Source organism: Passer domesticus, chromosome 3, assembly GCF_036417665.1.
Source record: "Passer domesticus isolate bPasDom1 chromosome 3, bPasDom1.hap1, whole genome shotgun sequence".
Lineage (NCBI taxonomy): Eukaryota > Metazoa > Chordata > Aves > Passeriformes > Passeridae > Passer > Passer domesticus.
This window is the reverse complement of record NC_087476.1, coordinates 91,275,451-91,294,261: the sequence shown is the minus strand read 5'-3', so window position 1 is coordinate 91,294,261 and position 18,811 is coordinate 91,275,451. Positions and strand designations below refer to the sequence as shown.

At 43.9% G+C, this 18,811-nt stretch overlaps 1 protein-coding gene and 1 long non-coding RNA gene across 14 annotated transcripts in view; one reads left to right on the top strand and one right to left on the bottom strand.

Annotated features, from left to right (window-relative positions):
• The first annotated feature begins 1,573 nt into the window (after positions 1–1,573).
• TRERF1 (transcriptional regulating factor 1) overlaps positions 1,574–18,811 on the top strand; it is a 100,986-nt gene continuing 83,748 nt past the window's right edge. For 3 of the 13 annotated variants that reach the window (XM_064414345.1, XM_064414350.1, XM_064414347.1), the window contains exons 1-2: positions 1,929–2,216; positions 2,968–3,113. The gene's annotated coding sequence lies outside the window, so the exon portion shown is untranslated. Of the gene's footprint in view, positions 1,903–1,928; positions 2,217–2,967; positions 3,114–18,811 lie in introns of those variants that run through there. The other 10 variants (XM_064414357.1, XM_064414355.1, XM_064414356.1 and 7 more) reach the window with 4 other exon arrangements.
• Positions 12,656–18,729, bottom strand: LOC135297127 (uncharacterized). Its single transcript, XR_010359189.1, has 3 exons — positions 17,073–18,729; positions 15,877–15,937; positions 12,656–13,872 (listed from the first exon to the last, which is right to left on the bottom strand). It is a non-coding gene; the product is annotated as an uncharacterized LOC135297127 (long non-coding RNA).

Genomic DNA, 18,811 nt, shown 5'->3' with positions numbered 1-18,811 from the left:
CCTAGCTGATTCAACAGAGATTTGCTTGCATTGATTAACTGAGCAATAGAGATGCTGAGACAAACCTAGAAAGACTGCTAAATTCCATTGCTTATTTTCAGAGGTCATTTTGGAAATCACAAGTAATATGGGCTATTCTGGGTTCCAGACTAGACACAAAAAACAAACAGAGGCAAAGCACATGTTGAGTTGTGGTTTTAATTCTATTTTCATCATAGTTTATATGACTTAGGACTCCAGCAAGCAAACAAGCCAACCATTGAATCCAAAACTCAGCATAGATTTAGTATAGCTCAGCACAGAGAACTTACAATATTTGGAATGGTATTCTTCAGTTAAGTAAAAATAAAATTAGAAAATTAGTAGCTGGCAAGGAAGGAAACAATCCTTTCTCACATTTGTGTATAGTTCAAAGAAATTTAATAGCTAAGGGGTGATATCATACTTTTTCACTCTTGCTCTAATCTACACTGTAAATCAAAACAATTTCATAAAAGGTTAAATTATTAAGAACAGCGGGCCGATGGAAGTGTCATGCAACCAGGAAACCAGGATGACCATAAAAAGAAAATGAGGCTGCTGGTAACCATTATAATGTAAGGCTGAATCACAAATGATAACACCAAAGACCTTTTTCTGTTCCAGTTATAACCCTTGAGAGTTTTGTCTGTTGGGGTTTTTTTTTTCCCTCTTTGAAGGCAGAAGTAGGCCTATAACCATCCCTGTTTCAGTTTCTCTCTTCCCAGCGATGGTTTCTTACAGTCTGTCATTGTCCGTGAGCTTAAACAGAGCACTGCATAAGCTGTATGCATCACATATCTGTCCCCAAGATGTAAAATCCTTCCGAGGATCCGAGGGAACATTTTGGTGCAATCTAATGCAAATGCCGAGCCCAAGGGAAGAAGGACCGATGAGGTATTTCACCAAAATGTTTGTGTAGACTTAAAAAAAATAATTTAGGACGACCAATGGCAAATATCAGTGACCGCAGGAGCAAGTTCCTACACTGCTCGCTGTATTAACTTCTAAATTAACCCAAAGCGGAGGAGCCGCCCTGGAGCCGGAGCCGCCCCGGCAGGCGCAGCAGCCTTTCCCCGCTCAGGGCAGGCGAGCTCCCGGGTGAGAGAGCCCGCCTTTACCGCGGCCACTTTCCCCCTCCGGCGCCCCGGGGCTGGGGAGGCCGGGCCACAGCGCCCGCAGTCCCCGGCCCCGACACGGCTGCCCCGCTCCGCATGACATCCCGGCGCCAGGGGAGCACCCGCTGCATCCCAGCCCCTCGCCGGCGGGACCCCCTCGGCCCCAGGGCTGGCGCGGTGTCGTCCCCCGGCGCCGCCGCCCGGGCGGGAGCGGGAGCGGTGCCCGGCCCCACCGCCCTGCGGCATGCGGCGGGATCCCGCGGCAGCCCCTCGCCCGCACCCCGCCGGCCCGGCGGGAGCCGCTGACAGGTCGCCGCCAGTGGCCCCGGCACCTGCGCTGCGCTCACCGCCCTGAGAGGAGGGGCTGCCGGCCAGACCGCGGCGCGGCGGAGCGGGAGGGAGGGAGGGAGGGAGAGAGAGAGGGAGGGAGGCGGCGGCGGCGGCGCACGGCCGGCGGCGGGCGGGCCCCCGGGGGCGGCGGGCGCCCCTCGCCCCGCCGCGGGGCCGGGCGGCCGCGGCGCCACCGACACCTTACTTCCTGCTTCGCTACCCGGGGCCAGACCCATCGCGGCGGAGGGATCCCGCCGCCTCCCGCAGCCTCCTCCCCCTCCTGCTTCTGCTTTTCCCGGCTCCCTGCTGCAAGGAAATTATTTGACAGCGATTTGCTGACACCGGGGATTTTTTTCTTTTTCTTTTTTTTTTTTTCTTTCTTTCTTTTTGCATCACGGACTCGGCAGCTCGGCGGGCGGGGGAGGCCGTGCCGGAGGTAAGTGCCGGTGCCCGGAGCCTCCCCCGGCGCGGGGCCCCCGCCCCGCTCCGCTCCATGTGCCGCCGCCGCCGGGGTGGGTGCCGGGCAGCGGGGCCGCGCCGGGCCGGGCCGGGCCGGGGGAGTGCGTTTCCTGGCGGAGCGATATTTGTTTACAGGATGGGCGCCGTACTGTAAGTGAAGTAGGACCGAGCCCGGGGCAGCTCCGTAATAAATTAATATCGCGATTTGCTCCCGCCTCGCCGACACCGCCACGAGCCCCGCGCCCGCCCCCCTCCCCCGCCCGCCTGCACTTGTTGCAGACTTCGCGCCAGGTAGGGGCAACGCAAGTTTCGTTTTTGCAGGAGCCGGGGCTGCGCTGGGAGGAGAGGAGGGAAAAAAAAAAGGGGGGGTGGGGGAGAAAAAAGTTTGCAGCTCGCAGTTGACTTTCGGACTGCAGCGCCGAGGCCCTGCCGGCTGCCGCCGCCTCCTGCCCGTGCGGGCGCGGGCGGGCGGGGGGCGCTGCCCGGTACCTGCCCGGGCCGGGCGGGCGGCGGGGCCGGCGCGGGGCGCCCCCGCCGCGGCGCTGCTGCGAGTCCCGGGCGCCGCCGCGCCGTGCCGGGAGCACAGGCGGGGAAGGGCGGCTCGGCTCGGCTCGGCTCGCCGCGGAAGTTCTCCGAGCCGCGCTGCCCGTCACGGCCCGTGACACGAGTGGGCGACCCAAGCGCTACTCCTCCCGTCCTTCGTCCCGCAGCGCTCTCGGTGCCGTCTCGGTGTCAGTGTTGGGAGCGGAGCGGTGCCGGCGCTCGGCTGTGGAGCCCTTGCCGGGCGGCACCGCGTGGGGCGAGCTCGTGTCGGAGGAATGGGGATTTCTCCCTCCATTCCTTCGGGAGAGAGGAGCGCGGCGGGCTGGGCGCTGGAGGGGCGCTCCGCTTTTCTGGCCCGTCAAAATTACGGGGTGGTGAGGAACAAAAACTCTCAGCCAGGTGTTTAAATACCGGAGAGGCGATTTGCAAGTGAAATTAATCGGCAGTTAACCAGTTAATAAATGGATAATGCCTATTCATCCTTCTGCTGACTTTACAGAGTGGTTTTCACGTCTGCCTGTCAACTAACCAGGCTTGACTGATCGAGATGTAAACCTAGCCGGGTTATTGCCTTCGTCCAGTAAAATCTGACCTGCACTTGCTGTCCTTGCGCATCAGTGCTGGTCATTATTCAGGTAGTTACAGGTGAGGTTGGTACACTCTGACATGATGGCAGTAAAATACGTAGGATGACCTGTAGCTTTAATATTTATGGAAAATATTGTGAAGTGTTTAACTGCATGATTAATGTTTTAAGCATGTAATCACTGAGGGGGGAGTTTTATGCCTTTGGTAGCTACAATTTTACTGTGGGTATGGGAAGAGAGAGTTCGCCTGTCTGGGTTGGCCTGGCTGCTCGGTAGGGCCACTCTGCTGCCTGTACCCATCCTGCTTGGACCCCTGGCCTGCAAAGCTTCCCTGGGGACCAGGGATTTGTCTGCTGCCATCACTCAGGGTATAGAGTCATGATGAAGTGACCCATCATTACAATGTCAGCGTGTGCATGAGTTGTTCCTGCATGTGGTACGTGCAGCTGTTTGCTGTCATCGTTTATCTGCTTTGTGGTCTTGGATGTTCAGTTGGATCAGAATGGAGCTGTTGCATTAATGAGGTGTATCTATCTAGAAATAACCTATTTTGCTTTATTGCCCTCTGAAGTGACAAAATTTAATGTGTCCTGGCTGGTACCTTACCTTTTTTCTAAGTGTTGTCGAAGGCACACATATAACAATAGGAGGGCTGCTCCATGCATGCTCTATGCATGCATACTCTGCAGCTTTGCATAAAACAAATAAAGACTTTTTTCCTAGACTTTAGATGAGTGATTTTTCATATGAAGAAAACGTGTTGTATGCACTTTCTTTCTTCTGTAGAGGATACTCTGATAATCTTTGGAAAAATTAAAGGCTTAAGTATAGCCTACTCAAAAAGTTTGGTGCAAATGAACACTCTAGAGTAATCTGTTCTGCCATCGATTAGCAGCTTGTGTTTCTAAAGTTGGAGACCTTAGTGAGGACCTGAGCAGCACTGTGGTGTGGTGGTCAAACCCGTGTATCTTGAAATGCCAAAAGAACTCAAATACAAGTAATGCACTTCACTGAAACTTAGCCTGAGTGTGAGCTGGAGAACTGGCCTTCTGGTGATGTGATAACACCAGAGCTTAATCAAGCTGCTGTGTCAGTGTATGTGCTGCTGTTGGCATCCCTCCCTGGGGAAGATGGATGAGGCCACAGGTAGCTAGGCAGGCATCCTGCCTCCAGTGTTTAGTATCATGGGCCAACATGAGCATAAATAAACCACAGCATGACTAACCTCTCTACCTAACATTGACTCATGTTGTATTTCGATAGACTGAAACAGTCTCCATTTCTAAGCCATTTCATTTTCTCAACCTGTATGTTACTAATGATGACCTGCCTATTGAGAATCCTCCAGTATTCATTAAGACCATAAAGCAAGTCCTTGTTTAGGTTTGTTTTGCTTCTGGGTAGTGCTCAACTAGCCTAGATAGAAAAAAGGAATTCCTAGATTTTAAACTCAAAACTTGCTTCTCTTCTTCTGGCCATTTTAATTCTTCAGGTGATACAGTGAGGCTTGCAATTATAAACTGTGCTCATAACTTGACATCTGGCAGGGAGTGTGAGAAAAATACAAGAGCAGTTCTGTAAAGTACTGTAGGTTTCCTACTAAAACAGTAAGTTAATATTTTGCTGTGAATATTTTGATATTTTTTTTTTGTTTGTTTGTTCTAATCAAATGGAGGATATGTCACCTAAAAACTTATTCTGCCAAGTGTTGGAGAAGGCCCTTCTCTCCCTTTGGCAATATTATAATGGGACAGTGTAAAAAAAGAAGGACCCTGCGTTGTGCCTCCTTAATATGTGTCATAATAACTGTGAGATAAGGCAGTTTCATTTCAGCTTCCTTAGAAATACATGTTTGGTTTTCTTGGTTTGTTTTTCTTTTTAAAGCAAGCAGCGTTTGACAAACACAAAATAATGGTTGGTGTGGAAACAATTTGTTTCCTCCCCTTGCATTCTTTTGAGAGCTGCATAGTTCCAATAAAAAATTATCATCAAAATTACCATTTTTCCTGTCCCTGAAATTAACCGATCCTTTTGCCTGCCCTCCATCTGAGAGAAGAAGGCAAAAGCATCTTCAAGTGCACGTGTGAGTTCTGCCTGGCGTAGCTGCCACACCCGTGGTTATTTACATAAGGTGAGGAGCACAGGGGCCACACGGACTTGCATGGCACTGCTTCCAAGGGTAGAGTTGGGAGGGACTGGGGGTGCTCCATTCAAAACTAAAGGAAAAGGAAGGCAGCAAATTCCATATGTTTTGCTATATGTGAAGTTACAAAACCTCTTCTTAACTTGTCCATCTCTGACAAACCTATTATTGTAATCAGTTGCAGGGCTGTGAGGGGAAATTGGGCCTTCTAAGATAAAGACTAAAATAGCACATTCAAATATATTTTAAGAAAGGCGACTCTTCCTTCAATGAGTAGGTCTGAACCTGACTCAAAGATCAGTAGCAACAATTTTATTGGGTTGTTTTTTTGTCTTTAAAAACTCTTTGCTTGAAACCAAGCAGATTAAAGAGACTCACTGAAACTGCTTTTGAGCAGCATGGGTTTAGGCACCAGGTTAACTATGGAGCTTGTGGGAGTATCTCCTGTTAGATCTGAAAGGCTGAGAATGGGCTCTTGCACCATCATCTCCTTGCTGCTGTCTCTGTATGTCCAGGCTGGCCAGGAGGACAGAGTGGGTGACACAGTCTGCCAGCAGCTCATACTGACACTGGTTCTTGTTGAATGTTGGTTTCTGTGGGCAGAAGGAATAGTGTTTTGATAGCAGTTTCTTTTCTCTCTTTCTGGCTTGTCTGTGTTACTTCATGATGGTGGGGATGTGGGCTCACCTGGACCTGCTCAAAACTGCAGCAGAAAAAAACCCCAAACCACTGATTTGTGTGGGGAAAAACTGGAAAATGTGCTCAGGGTGCAACCTGCTGCCACAGAAACTTGAAGGAAAATACATAATTTATGTTACTTTCTTCTTGAGAGGCTAATGGTTTGGGGAACCCAGGACATGCTCTTAAATATATACCTTATTACTGTGTAATAGTATTTGATTTTTTTTTTTTTTAAGTTTAAACTCTTTGCATTAGAGTGGGGGTGTTGCTGGGTTTTGGAATGCTCCTGGAGCGTTAGTTATATTTTGAGGTTCTGAGTGAAATGAGTCTTGTGGTTTCAGCTTACTCTGTAACAAAGAGTAATGTGTCGCACACGAACAGCCCACCTAAGTTTTCATAATTGACTGATGATTTGCTCTGGAAAGACCCAAAATCCTGATATGAGACAGAGTCAAAAGGTAGTTGATTTTTTTTTTTCAAATTTCATTTCAGTTTGTCATTCTCCACTTTACAGTTTAAATTTTGTTAGAATTTCAGACAAATTGCTTCTCTTCGGCTTCCCATCCACTGCTCAGGTGGGCTGTTGTCACTTCCCAGGCACACGGTGACAAGTGCCAAGTTTCCACACCCCACTAATGTCTAAAGCAGCCATCCTGGGTCTTGTCACAAATTTTCTCCTGTCTGTTTCGTTCAGCCAGAAAATGGTTTCTGGCTTTCCCCTCCCTCCCCTCATCAACTGCTCATGGTAAGATTTTTTATAGAGCCCGCATTGTGATATGTCCTTGAAGTGCAGAGCTGCAAGGTTTTGTTTTCATTTGCCATTTTTTCTCTTCATGTTTAAAGTTCATTGCAATTATGGCAAAGCAAGATTGTTGTAGATGGTCTTTTTTGACTCCTTCCCTGCCCCCCCTTTGTCAAAAATCTCATGTTCAGTAAAAAGCAAAAACTCAGATTTAGATTTTAAACTTACTCTAGCTAACCCTGGCATGTAAAGACTGCAAAAATACAGACTGGGAAGGATTGCCCCAGCAAAGCAGGTAGGTGTAAGTTAAATGTTAAATTATCAGCACCTCCTTTTTAAAGGATCCCTGATGGTGAGGTTTTTGTTCACGCCATCTGGCTAGAACAAGGCTTACCAGGACTCTTAAAGGACAGGGGCCATTTGAGGTGCAGAATTTATATCAGGTACTTTCTTTTTAAAGGCTTTTTAAGTGAATGTCAAATCCTAAATAATTTCTTCATTAGACTGTGCAAAAAGGAGTACCCAACACTGCAAAGCAAGTTTAAAACTTGAGAATGGATGAAGTCCTATGCCTTAAAAATTTAAAAAAAGTAATTTTTGTCTTTGTTCTCCACTCCCTCTTCTCTTCTTCTCCCCCTCCCCCCCTGCCCCCCTGCCCCCCCCAATTTTCATTGATGGGGAAGTTTCATTTCCTTTATTTATATATTTTTAGTGTATATGTGTTTGGGGGGGCATGAGGGTGGATAGGAAGGAAGTCTGTGTTCTAGTTTTTATATTTAAAACTAAAAAATAGCTAATACTGGTGTGTGTAGAAATGACTTAAAATACATTTTCCTCAGTAAACCAAAAGTTCTGCTGGTGAATAGTGAATATTATTAGGGCATTGAGGGGTTTTGCAACACTTCTGTGTAGGTGAGGGTCCTGTCTGAGTTCCAGTTGTACTAGCAGGAAAGTGTTTTTCCCAGTCCTGTATGTTTCACATGCCAAATCAGAACTAGAAGTGCATTTTCCTGGAAGGATCTCTATTTACACTTGGAGGGTTATGCCAATTACAGCTACATTAGGCTTTTTAAAAAATTTTAATTCCACACTTGACCTACATAGTAACTTCTTTAATTTTCTTAACAATTCTGGAATGTCAGTAAGGTAAACCTGCTGTCCTGTGGCTCTAATGCATATAGGTACTCTTGCAAGAGTATGATCTTAAGTGGATCCTCGTGAAATGAATACTGCTAGAGCTTTGCATAACTTGAAATAGCCCTCTGTTCTGCAGGCAGAAATCAATGCATTTTATTGGGGAGCAGGAAATATGTTATGAAGTATGTTGTCCATATGTAAAAATATTTTTTTCCTCAAAAGAGATCCCATGTACTTTAATTCTGAATACAATTTTTAAATACTGCAGGTTAGGAGATACTGCATTGCAAATCTGTGAAAGTTTGGAGACATAAGATGAGGTGATTTTAATACATGTTGTGATCAGAAACTAAAAGTTATTTACTCTTTGGGCAGTGCAGTGGTTCATGAAGAAGGAGGAGGTAAATGGGGCTTCTTTGGAAAGTGCTTGTAGGTGCAAGGTGTTGGCTGCCTCCTGGACTTGTACCACTAGTGCTTCATTCTGCTGCTACCTTGCTGTCTCTGGCTGCTGGTGGAGAAGATGTCCTAGTGGAAGATCTTGTTTGTACCAGAAAAAAACAATCCTGACTAGTAAATAGTGCTGTTGTTATTTTTTAAGCAGATTTGCTACGTATTTGCTCTTTTTGTGATGTTAAAATTAGCATTGTTAGCAACAGTAGCAGTGTATTAAATAAAATAATGGGTGCTGGCCAGACTTTACATTGTTCAAAAGTAGGAATACTTGGAAGACCCTACATATCTAAACTGAGCTTTCTTTTCCCTAAAATGTAGGCTGCCAAAGCCCTGAAATATTTAGGATATTGACTTAAAGTTTTGTAAACATCGTCTCAATTGCATCTTTTTTGGTCTGCCTCTTTTATATTTTGTTTTATCCTGAGTGTGCAAGCTGGGCTTACATTGCAGAGAGATGGTGGTGTTTGAGTTGGCCCCTTGCTGCTTTCAGCAAGCAGAGGGCTGCACGTTGCACTCTTTTGAGAGGCTGAAAGCATCTTCAATGACTCCTAGGCCACAGTGGGCCTTGAAATAGCCCTGAGCTCTGTGGCCATTACCAAAGCTGAGCTGCAGCCTGTAGTCACCTGAACCACAAGTACACGCCATGTATAGCTCAATGCTGAACGCAGGAGTTCTGTTGCTGCTTGTGCCCCTTTGTAGGGAAATGTGTGGAAGCAGTTCAGATGATAACTCAGTGGCATGATTTTGGGGGTTTTTTGGTTACCTTTCGAAAACTTATATTTAGCGTTGCAGGGGAACTCTTATGTATCTTGGTGAAACAGAAGAAATGCTTCATGTTCAGCTACACTGAGTGGTGCAGCTTTGCAAGAGCGCTGATACTTTGGCCTGCCATGCAGTTCAAATTCAAGCAGACGTCTCCCATGTGGTTGCTTGCATGTGTCCTATCTCTGTTCTGTATCTGCAATTTCAGTATATGCTTCCAGAATGATTTTTTTATTCGTTTCCAATCATTCTTCAAAGATAACTGGCAAAAAACATCAGGCTGGTTGTGATTTTACAGCGGTAGAAGGTAGAAAACTTTGATCTTGTTAAATTAATTTTCTTCATGTGTGGGCTGAGTGTGTAGTGAGCTGATTTAGTTTTTATTGATCACTGTAAAAATGTGAATTCAGCATCAGAGCAATGATAATAAACAAGTACTTGCAGTGATATTCTAATTAGCTTCTGGCAGAAATAAGGTGGAAAACCATCTCAGAGACTGACGTGCTTTAGTGGTGAGATGCTGAGCTGGGATACTTTATTTGAAAGGGTTGAGTAAAGCTATTTGAAGTTCTGACTCTCTGGCAACACACTTGCCACGAGCAGGAGCATGCCAAATAGGGCAAGATGCCATCTTTGCATGGAGGCATTTGATGGCAAGGAATGCCATCAGAAATGGCATTCTTACCTCTGTCTGCAAGGGCTTTCTCTCCCCTGATCACGCCAAGGTAAGACAGGCTGTAGGAACCAAATGTCTGCTTTGTTAGAAGGTGTCTCTGAGCACAAGCAGAGAAGCACTAATGACCTTTCTGTCCCAATCTGCCGGAATGCCCTGCACACCATCGCCATGGGTTCCAATAAGTCCGCATGGCAAAGCATCAGGTACCGAGCGGGGGAGTGGAGAGAGGTTTCTAGATTAGCAGGCAATTTATGTCTGGAGAAGTGAGATTCATATTCATAACTACGTTAAACTCATATTTCTGAATATGGCAGGGGCATATATCCATTTAAGGTGGCTGTAGTTCCTCTAAGCTAAAATATTTGCAGAAGTATGGGCTGGCAAATTCTCTCTCATTCTTCCATTGATGCTGTGTTTCCAAGACTTAAAGGGGTTTCTCAGTTGTGGTGGTGAACAGTGATTCCCTGAATTTTTTTTTTGGTCAGTTAAGCTTGTTTTATGCTGTCAGAATTTTGTAAATTGGTATGTGAGCAGCATGGATCACAATGAGAAAGTATTGCTGCTGTCTGTATGAGTTCGATAACATTAAAAAATGAGTGGCAACATTTTTTTAAAGTGAGGGAAAGAAGGTTTTCTAGGACTATGAAATTTTGTAAAAGATGGTTTATAATTAACTTTAATACTTTTCTAAAGTTGCTGCTATTATAATGAAAGAGCATGAATAAGAGAATATGCCTTGCAGGTAAAACAAAAAAAGATTTCACCGTTTATATACTTGAAAACCAAAGATGCATTGCAGAGGATGAATTTTACTGCTTCTGTATTGCTTGTAGTAAAAAGTTGGTCTTTGAAGTTGAAAACAGCTTTAGATTTAAAGAAATAATACACCTGAAAAGGGAGGTTCACAGAAAAAAGACATTGGATTAAGTACTGTTTTGTTAATGAAAAGAATGTAAGTTAAGCCAAATGTGGTTGCCTGCATAGTAAGGTACTGCTTAACATGATTGGGAATGATAAAATAAAGTCTTAGCAGACTTTTATTTCCACGATTTCCAACTTTCAGAAGTTTTAATCTGGACGTTGCATGCATATACATAAATGATAGACTAATACCACAGAATTACTTTAATTTTTGAAAGGGGCTGTACTTTGATGCTGGAAGTCTGTCAGCATACAATCCCTAGGCTAACTGCTTGATCGTTAGTTAAAGTAGGGGTTCATTAAAATAACATGGGCTCATCTGGTTTTAAAGGCCACCTCTCAGCCAGTAGGCGATGGTCCAAAACGAGTAAGGTTCCAGTGCAGACATTACAGCGCAGTGGCACATAGATTTCAACATAAAGCTGGCTGATGGGAAGGCTTCCGTTTGATTGTGTGCTCAGTTTTGGATCAGATTTTTCAATTTTTAGTCATCTGTAGCAATGCCCGCTCTTGTTATAGTTGGTTGAACTACCTGTGTGACTGTTTGAAAGAAGGTGCAAGGTTGCGTCTCTCTGTATGACTGACTGCAGCTTCTTGTTGTAATTATTTTATTTTGTAATAATTGTGTTCTTCTAGTTGAAGTATCATAATTACAAAGGATGATGGGCTTCGGTTCTGCAAGGAAAATCCTTACATTTTAAGCCCCACTCTATCCTTTGCATAAACAGCTCTTTTTCTTCTTCTTTTTTTTTTTTTTCAGGTAGAACTTTTACTTTCAGGTTATTTCTGGAAAATCCGTACTGCTAATTATGTAAATTGCAAGAAATGAAAAAAGAGAACAAAAGAATGGGGCATCTTATTTTAGGCTTCAGCAAATACAAAGTCATATATGGCCATTACAGCTATCTAGAATATGTACCTGCATTATTTTGCTACTGCTTTTGTTACCAGTAAAATTTAAACTGGGCATTTCTCGCAGGCTGTGTATATTAGATTGCCAAATGTGGGAACCGGGAAGTTTTTCCAGTAGCAGGGTCAGCTTGTGCCCCCTGGAGAGTCCCTCCCTGCAGGGCTCCTTCCTTCCATACACAGAAGTTTCTTGCTGAAAGCAAATGTAGGGCTTTCTTTTTTTGGTCTGTTTGGTTTTATGCTGTTGTAGGCAAGCGTGCGTTTTCTTAGGGCAATCCTCTACAAGAGCAGCAAGTTTTTGTACCTGCACCTTTTTGCCTGTTCAGGCAGTAAGAAGCTCTCCTTGAATGGAGGAAAGGCAGATTTCACACCTGCCTGCTGATCAGAGAGAGAGGAGAGTGGAAGAAGTGGTGTTTGAGTGAATGAACAAACTTTCAAGCTGACTCAGTGATGCACGTACAGGGTAAGCTGTAAGGATTAGTCACCAACTTACGGTAAATCTGTGTGGTGCTTGCTGGGGATGTGTCTCTATGGAGCTGCACTTAGCAAGCTTTGTAGACTGAGAATGCAGGTAAATGTTATTTCCACAGTATTTTCCCAGTGAACAACAATAACAAAACACAGTGAAACTCAAAGGCTTGTAAATTACTAAGCTAAAGGCAAAAAAAAAATATTTTGGCTATCTCATGGTGCTGCTATCTTCATCTGTGAAACTGGTAGGAAAATGAATAAATTATGCAACGACCTCTTTTTTACTATTTAGAAACCTGTGCTTACATGTTATTAGTACTGTTCTACCCTGTTCTGTGCAGCTTGGTTTTATCTTGGATTGTTTTTCTTTCAGTAGGTAGGTTTCAAGCTGCATTTGTGTAAAACACCAATTTACATGATGGCAACAGAATAACAATTACAGGGAAGGATATTCATCTGTTGAAAACACTATTTTCATTTGCCAAACAGAAATTTCAGGAAAATTACCCTCTAGGTTGAATTTTCTTATAAATGTTCTCAAGTTCTGAAATTCTTTACTGGCATAATAGGTAAGCACAGCACTTACAGCAAAGTTCCTATTAAGAAGTTACCTTTTTTGGGGGGGGGGGAAAGGGGGGGATTAATTTAAAGAAAGTAATTATTTTTTAAAAGTGGTAAAATTATTCTGCAGCATTTCCTGAATTACCCAAATTTAGTAAGTGAATTTCTTTGTACCTTCAAATTGTTCTTTCAGCAGTTTCTTCAATTTGGCTGAAGGGTTTTTTTTTGTTGGTGCCTTTTTTTTTTTTTTTGTTAATTTAGCTGAGCATCTTTCATAATTCTAAGATGTCCTTTCTCTCTGATCTTCTGACCTGTTTTGCTTGGCTTGTTTAATCTGTCCTTAGAGAATAGTTAATTTTGCCCATAATTATGCCAAAAAATCCTTTACAGCTGTTAGAGCAAAATTTTTTTTTCCTATTCTTTCTTTAAAATTACTTCCTCCAAAATAAAAAAAAAGCCCAAACCAAACATCTTGTTGAAGAGTGAGAACCAGACTGTGCTGGCACTGCTGGGTGGGACGGTGCTGAGGGTGCGTGCCTGTACAAGTGGTTTGGCACACTGCTCTCCCAGTGAGCTGATCCTGTCGAAGGCTTTGAGTCTTCTGAAGAGCAGGAGTGAAGGCTGAAAGCATTATTAAGTTTTGGGGTTATCTCACACTATTTATTTGAAATGGAAGCCAAGCAATTTACATATCTCTGTATCTTGGATCTGAAAAAAAAAATAATTTTTTTTTCACTAGCCTATGTGTGGAAATGACATCACAGCTTACATCAGCCATGCTAAATTCAGAGGTTTTTTTCTCCTCGCTGTTGGGTTATTAACTGAGCAATAGCTCTGTGCTGCAAGTCTTCCTTTGCTGACTGTGGCACATCGATAACTTCATCGTAAATGTTCAAAATCTTGTGCGATGAGGAGAAATGAAGATCTGGAGTAAAACCTTTTGAAAATGGTGGGAATGTAGCTCGTTTCCCTTCTCTGTGTGCAGCCAAACTGGGTGGCCCCCTAATGCTGCGTTGTTCCAGGATCTCTGCTGCAGCAGAAGCATCCGAAGGACAGCACTGTGCCTTTTGGCACTTCTGGTGACCAGGTCAGGAGTTTGCTGTGGCACATTGTTGGGTAGGTTATGTCCCTGTAGCCCTGCAGGGCAAAACCTGTCCTTGTGAGACTGAGTAAAAAAAGCTCTTATGTTGTTGCTGAATGTCCCATGTGCAAAGCTGAGCTCCATGTCAGGGAGTTGAGAGCTCCTCATCTCTACCAGAAATCTCCAGGTTTTGGAGCTTCCCTCTGGGGTTGATGTAGATCTACAGCTGTGGCAGAGTGTAAAATGGAGGCATAGGGGTTTCCTGTGAGAGCCTGAGGACCTGGGAGGAGGGAAACAAAAATCAAATTAAAGTTGACATTTTGAAAAGTTGATTGCTATGTTTTTTAATCACAAAGCAATTTTTTAAGTAAGTCACTTCCCAGAGGAAAAATAAATACATTAAGAAAAGGGAGAAATGTTGAATTTGTGCATTTGAGTGCAGCAGACTTGGTAGCAAGCTGCTGGTGGTACCAGTGTGCACAGAGACAAAAGGACAACCGGTGTTCTAACTCTCCTGCTAAACTTCCAGCCATAATGTCCCATATGTAGAGCATTTTAATTTATCTTCACTATTTTGGGAAGGCTGAGGCTGTAAGGATGGGACTCATCCCAATAACTTAAAAAAAAAAACCCAAAAAACACAGCGAAACAAACTCATCTGACAATTCAATGGATGTGGAGAGATTTCTCTTCTTGTGTGTGTCTCAGTCAGTGCCCTTTGCCCAGGGAGAAAGGCAAGGAGGCCTGCAGGAAGACTTGCAGGAACAGCTTTGGATTGGGCTCATGGCATGTGAAACGTACTGATATCCATTCACACACTTTGTATTTTTTTACAACTCTTTTTCTGCCGTAGCCAAGAGCAAGGGGATGCAGGGGGAAGGGCTGGGGATGTGCTGGGAGGGCACGTGTTGGTGTAACCCTGTGTGTTTGAGCGGTCAGTGCTTGCACACACCACAGAGCCGCTGCAATTACTTGTCTCTTTTAGAGCTTGCGAGGAGCACTTCATTGCTGCAGTTATTTGTATAGCCATATGCTATTTTTTTTTCTTACATATGTTCTCTGATAATTGTCAGTAGCAGGTGCCTCTGAGCCAAGGCGGAGCGGTATTTAAAAATCAGATGCTTAATGGGATTAAAGAATTGTGTGTGTTAAGCACCAGCAAAAAGACCAGGTTGAAAGCATTGGCCTCTGAAGGTCATGTTCCTCGCAGAGCAGCAGCATGATTGGTAGCAGTGCTGGTCTTTCAGTTCCACTGTCCACTTGTAGAGATGTGACCTTCAAGTAGTAGTCAAGAGGTCTAGTTTTGGGTCTGTATATGTGGTTTGGCTAAATCAGGGAAAACATTAAGTCCCTTCTGATGTGCGTGTGTACCAGCCCCCAGGAACAGAATTGGATATGTGTTGCATCCGTGCTTGGTGGCTTGGGTGGTGCAGGGCTGGTTTGAGATGTGACATGAAATCTTGCGTCTGGCAGACTCCCACTCTGAACCTGCCTTTCCCCCCGTGTTTGTCAAGCATCCCGAGCTGTTCAGGTTGTGTAACTGGTTGCTGTTACATTGCACGTTTGTGCATTGCATTCCATGGATCATTGCTGTGATAGTAATTGCTGATGTTGCATCTCTTTCCATCATCTGAGAAACAGCCACCAAGAGGAGGATCTGAGGAGACTTGTAGTCGCTCCAGACTTGGAATGGTGCAGCTGTGTCCACTGAAAATCATTTTGGGTCATTGTGTGACCAGAATCCCCCAGTATCCATGATACTGCTGTCACATCATCTTCACATCTCCACAAATAGCTCTGTGAATTACCACTCCTGTGTTTCAGTTGGGGGCAGCTTGGTGTAACAGATGTCTAGGTTGCCAACAAATCAGAAGTACCTTGTATTTCAAAGTGTCAGGAAAGACATAATGTCCCTAACATTCTTTTGTGGGGAGGTTTTTGGTCTGTTGTTTTTTTTTTTTTCTTTCTTTCTTCATTTATGGTAAAGAACTAGTGAAATATAGAGCACATATGGAAATGGCAGACGTTGTTGGGTTTTTTATTTTTTTTGTTGTCCTTGTTTCTAAAATTAAGCACACAGTAGTTTGTGAGATCTTGCAAAGAATTTAAATCATATTGCACAGTCATGTGTTCAAGGAATCTTTTTAATCTAGTCACATATATAGTGAATATATCCAGAATTTAAAAAATACAGTAAGGAGTAAGGTAAACCAAATACAGTAAGGAGAGGTAAACCAAACAGGATAAAGACAAAAGGCTGCTAAATATTTTTGACTGTACTTACCTAGTTTAGTTTGCTGCCTGTATTCTGTTGCTTTTTTGTTTGGTTGTCCTTCATGTTCTTCCTGTGTAAGAAAGAAACCTGTGGTATGAGCTGTTCTGCTTATCCCTTGCATAATGTTGGCAAGTGAGAATTGGATCACACGACTTAAAGTAGGTCTGTCTCTGTGTCAGAAAACTAACAGTTTCTCCTTCCTGTGGGTGGACATCCATGCACAGGGGTAGTAAGCTTTTATTCTGCCATGGTGTTTCTGTAGTATGTTTCTGAGCTGGGTCGTAGGAGGAGGAGTGATCTCACAGCTTGACCACAAGTGCGCTTGGCAGTGCCCACATGGGCAGAGCTGGTTGCAGAATTTGGGTCAGCGGGACAGTATCCTGGTGAGCTGTCTGGCACAGGACCCTCTAAGACCAACTGACTGTATTAATTTACCCTAATATAGATGATATATAGATACAATAGAAAAAACTTCCTTGTGTGTTTTTACTTATGCATCTGCAGAACGTCAACCTTGGACTACTACAAAATCTTTGAAATAATTTTGATGGCATGTCCTGCACCACTTCAGAGCACAGCTACTCAAGTCAGGCACGCTGAAGTGGAGTTTAGGCTTTGTAACTGAAAGGATGTGCAGCACATCATGCAACTGTATGTGTTTTACTTATTTTTCATGGTGAATTCAGTGAGGAAGTCATGGCAGATACATATATATTCACATATGCACAAGGCAGATCTGAAAGCAGTGAACACAGGCCTGTATGCATTGTGTTGTAATTTTTTCTCTTGGGGGTTTTGTTATTGTCCCTTTCACAAACTGTGAACCTGTAATTTTTCGTGTGCTGTTCTTTCGCCCTCTCTGCCAGAGAGGCTCAATCTATCATGCTAAAAGAAATCAATAAAAAGTCTAGAGGTTTATTTATAAAGTAGAGCATAGAGAGAGGGTGCAAAAATTCCATTAAAATGGCAGTTTAGCACTAGCTACATCTCTTTGGGACTAAACTCCAATATTTTAAACTATTAAAATTGTTACAAGAGTGCTTTTAAAGTGCCACAAATCACAGTAAAGCTTTCTAGCTGAAACTTGCCTTTATATAGTGCACTAGAATTTAGCTTATGTATGTTTTTGGAGTGTCTGATGGATGCTGCCCTCAAACACCATTTTAGCATCCATTTTAGAGCTTTATTACAGTTAATAATCTTACAGGTGTATCCTCAAGGGGAAATTCGTGAACGTAAGAAGTCAGAATTTATTTTCCTTCAGAAGTGTGAGTGTATGTATGTCTTTGTGCAGATGCAACACTGAGCAAATTAATTATTTCTGAGAATTCTATAGGCTTCTAATGTAATTCATCAGGATTGCCTGGCTTGGCACATGTTACTTGGTTACAGGAACTTATAAATTCCAGTAGCTATGGGCTATTTTATGACATAGCAGTTTTCACCAGTGATGTGATGGTCATCTATTCCATGTTTTCTATCCAAAGAAATAAATGTGTCCGTGTGCTCATAAATATGATGCTGGAAAGTTTATGGGATAGTGTCTGTGCTGAACCTCTCAAATATCAGAAGTAGTGTGTTGAAGTATAAGCTTTGCCTCCACTCAGCATGTTTTTGAATATTTTTGAATAGCTGAAGAAGATTGATCTTGAAACTGTTGAGTTTAAAATGCAAATGGCACTGTATAGTTTTGTGTTGTACCATCTTCCATCCTGGGATAAAACTGTTTCTAGTAGAAATGCCCTTTATTTACTTCCAAAAATACCCAGAAAAAAATGGTGAACTCTTATTTGGTCCAAAGGTAGGCTTCTCCTTCCCCAGGAGACAGTGCAGGCTGTTGGAGAGCACTGCTCTTGGTGAGGCCGTGGGAGCAGACTACATAAATGAACATGGCAGAAGGCAAATGAGAAACTCCAACTCACCACACATTTGTGTGTGGCAAAAATATGCACCCTGTCTACAGTCATGTCTGTACATACAACTCAATAGCCCGATTAATTGTTCCTGCATTGTTCATCAATTTTTCCTTTTTTCACTGATCCACAGACAGTTTTAGCTTATTTCTTGCTGTTGGTTGTTTACATTTCCTCTTTCATTGCTATATGGAGTATGATCTCAGCAAGCTTAAAAACAGCAAAGTTATTAACACTGCCCTTTCACTGTTAATTAACATCTGAATTTTTAGAAGAAGGGCTCTAACCTGTGTAGTTTTTGTGTGGTGGAGATGCTAAAGGGAAAGGACTAAAGCTTACTTTCCTAAGTACAGACAGCTAAAATCTTTCCTGTAAGGTGCTTCTCAGTGTGGAAAAGGAAAGCCTCTAGTTGTGTTACACAGCCCTGAGCAGAAGTGATAGTTAGCATCTCTGCTTTTGAAAAAACAAGCAAGTGATGTTAATGAGGATAAAGCAGAACAGCATCGTTCACAACAATTAGTTTCCTATGAAGTCTGAAGTCAGCAGCCCACTGAAACTGGGATTGCAGGTGGGGTAGTTAGGTTTGGCCAAATTGTGTTTGCTGCCTGCTAAGATTGGCATCCCTGCTCTGCTCTTCTGCTGGGGGGGCTCCTCCTTCCTCTTGCTCCCCCTGGGCTTGCTCAGGCATGTTGGCTCCCAGCACCTCTTGGTGCTGGGCAGTGCTGCTGTGCCCAGACCTGCGCCAAACACTGATGTAAGGAGGAGAGTCAGTGAGAGGTGTGGGGAGAGGCAAGCACGAGAAGGCAGCACAGGCCAAAGCACTAGGCTGCAGCCTTTGGAAGGCATTTGTGAGGTCAGGGTGCTGCAGCAGTGTGGAGGCTGCCTGAGATCATTTAGGAAGTACGATGTCCTTGAAGAGAAATGAGGTTCTCTTCTCACTGTGCCATGCTCACAGAGCTGTTGTGGCTCTGACTCCCTCTATGTCCCTGTAGGCAGAGCAGCCAGTCATTAAGCTTTGAACATCCTGTAGT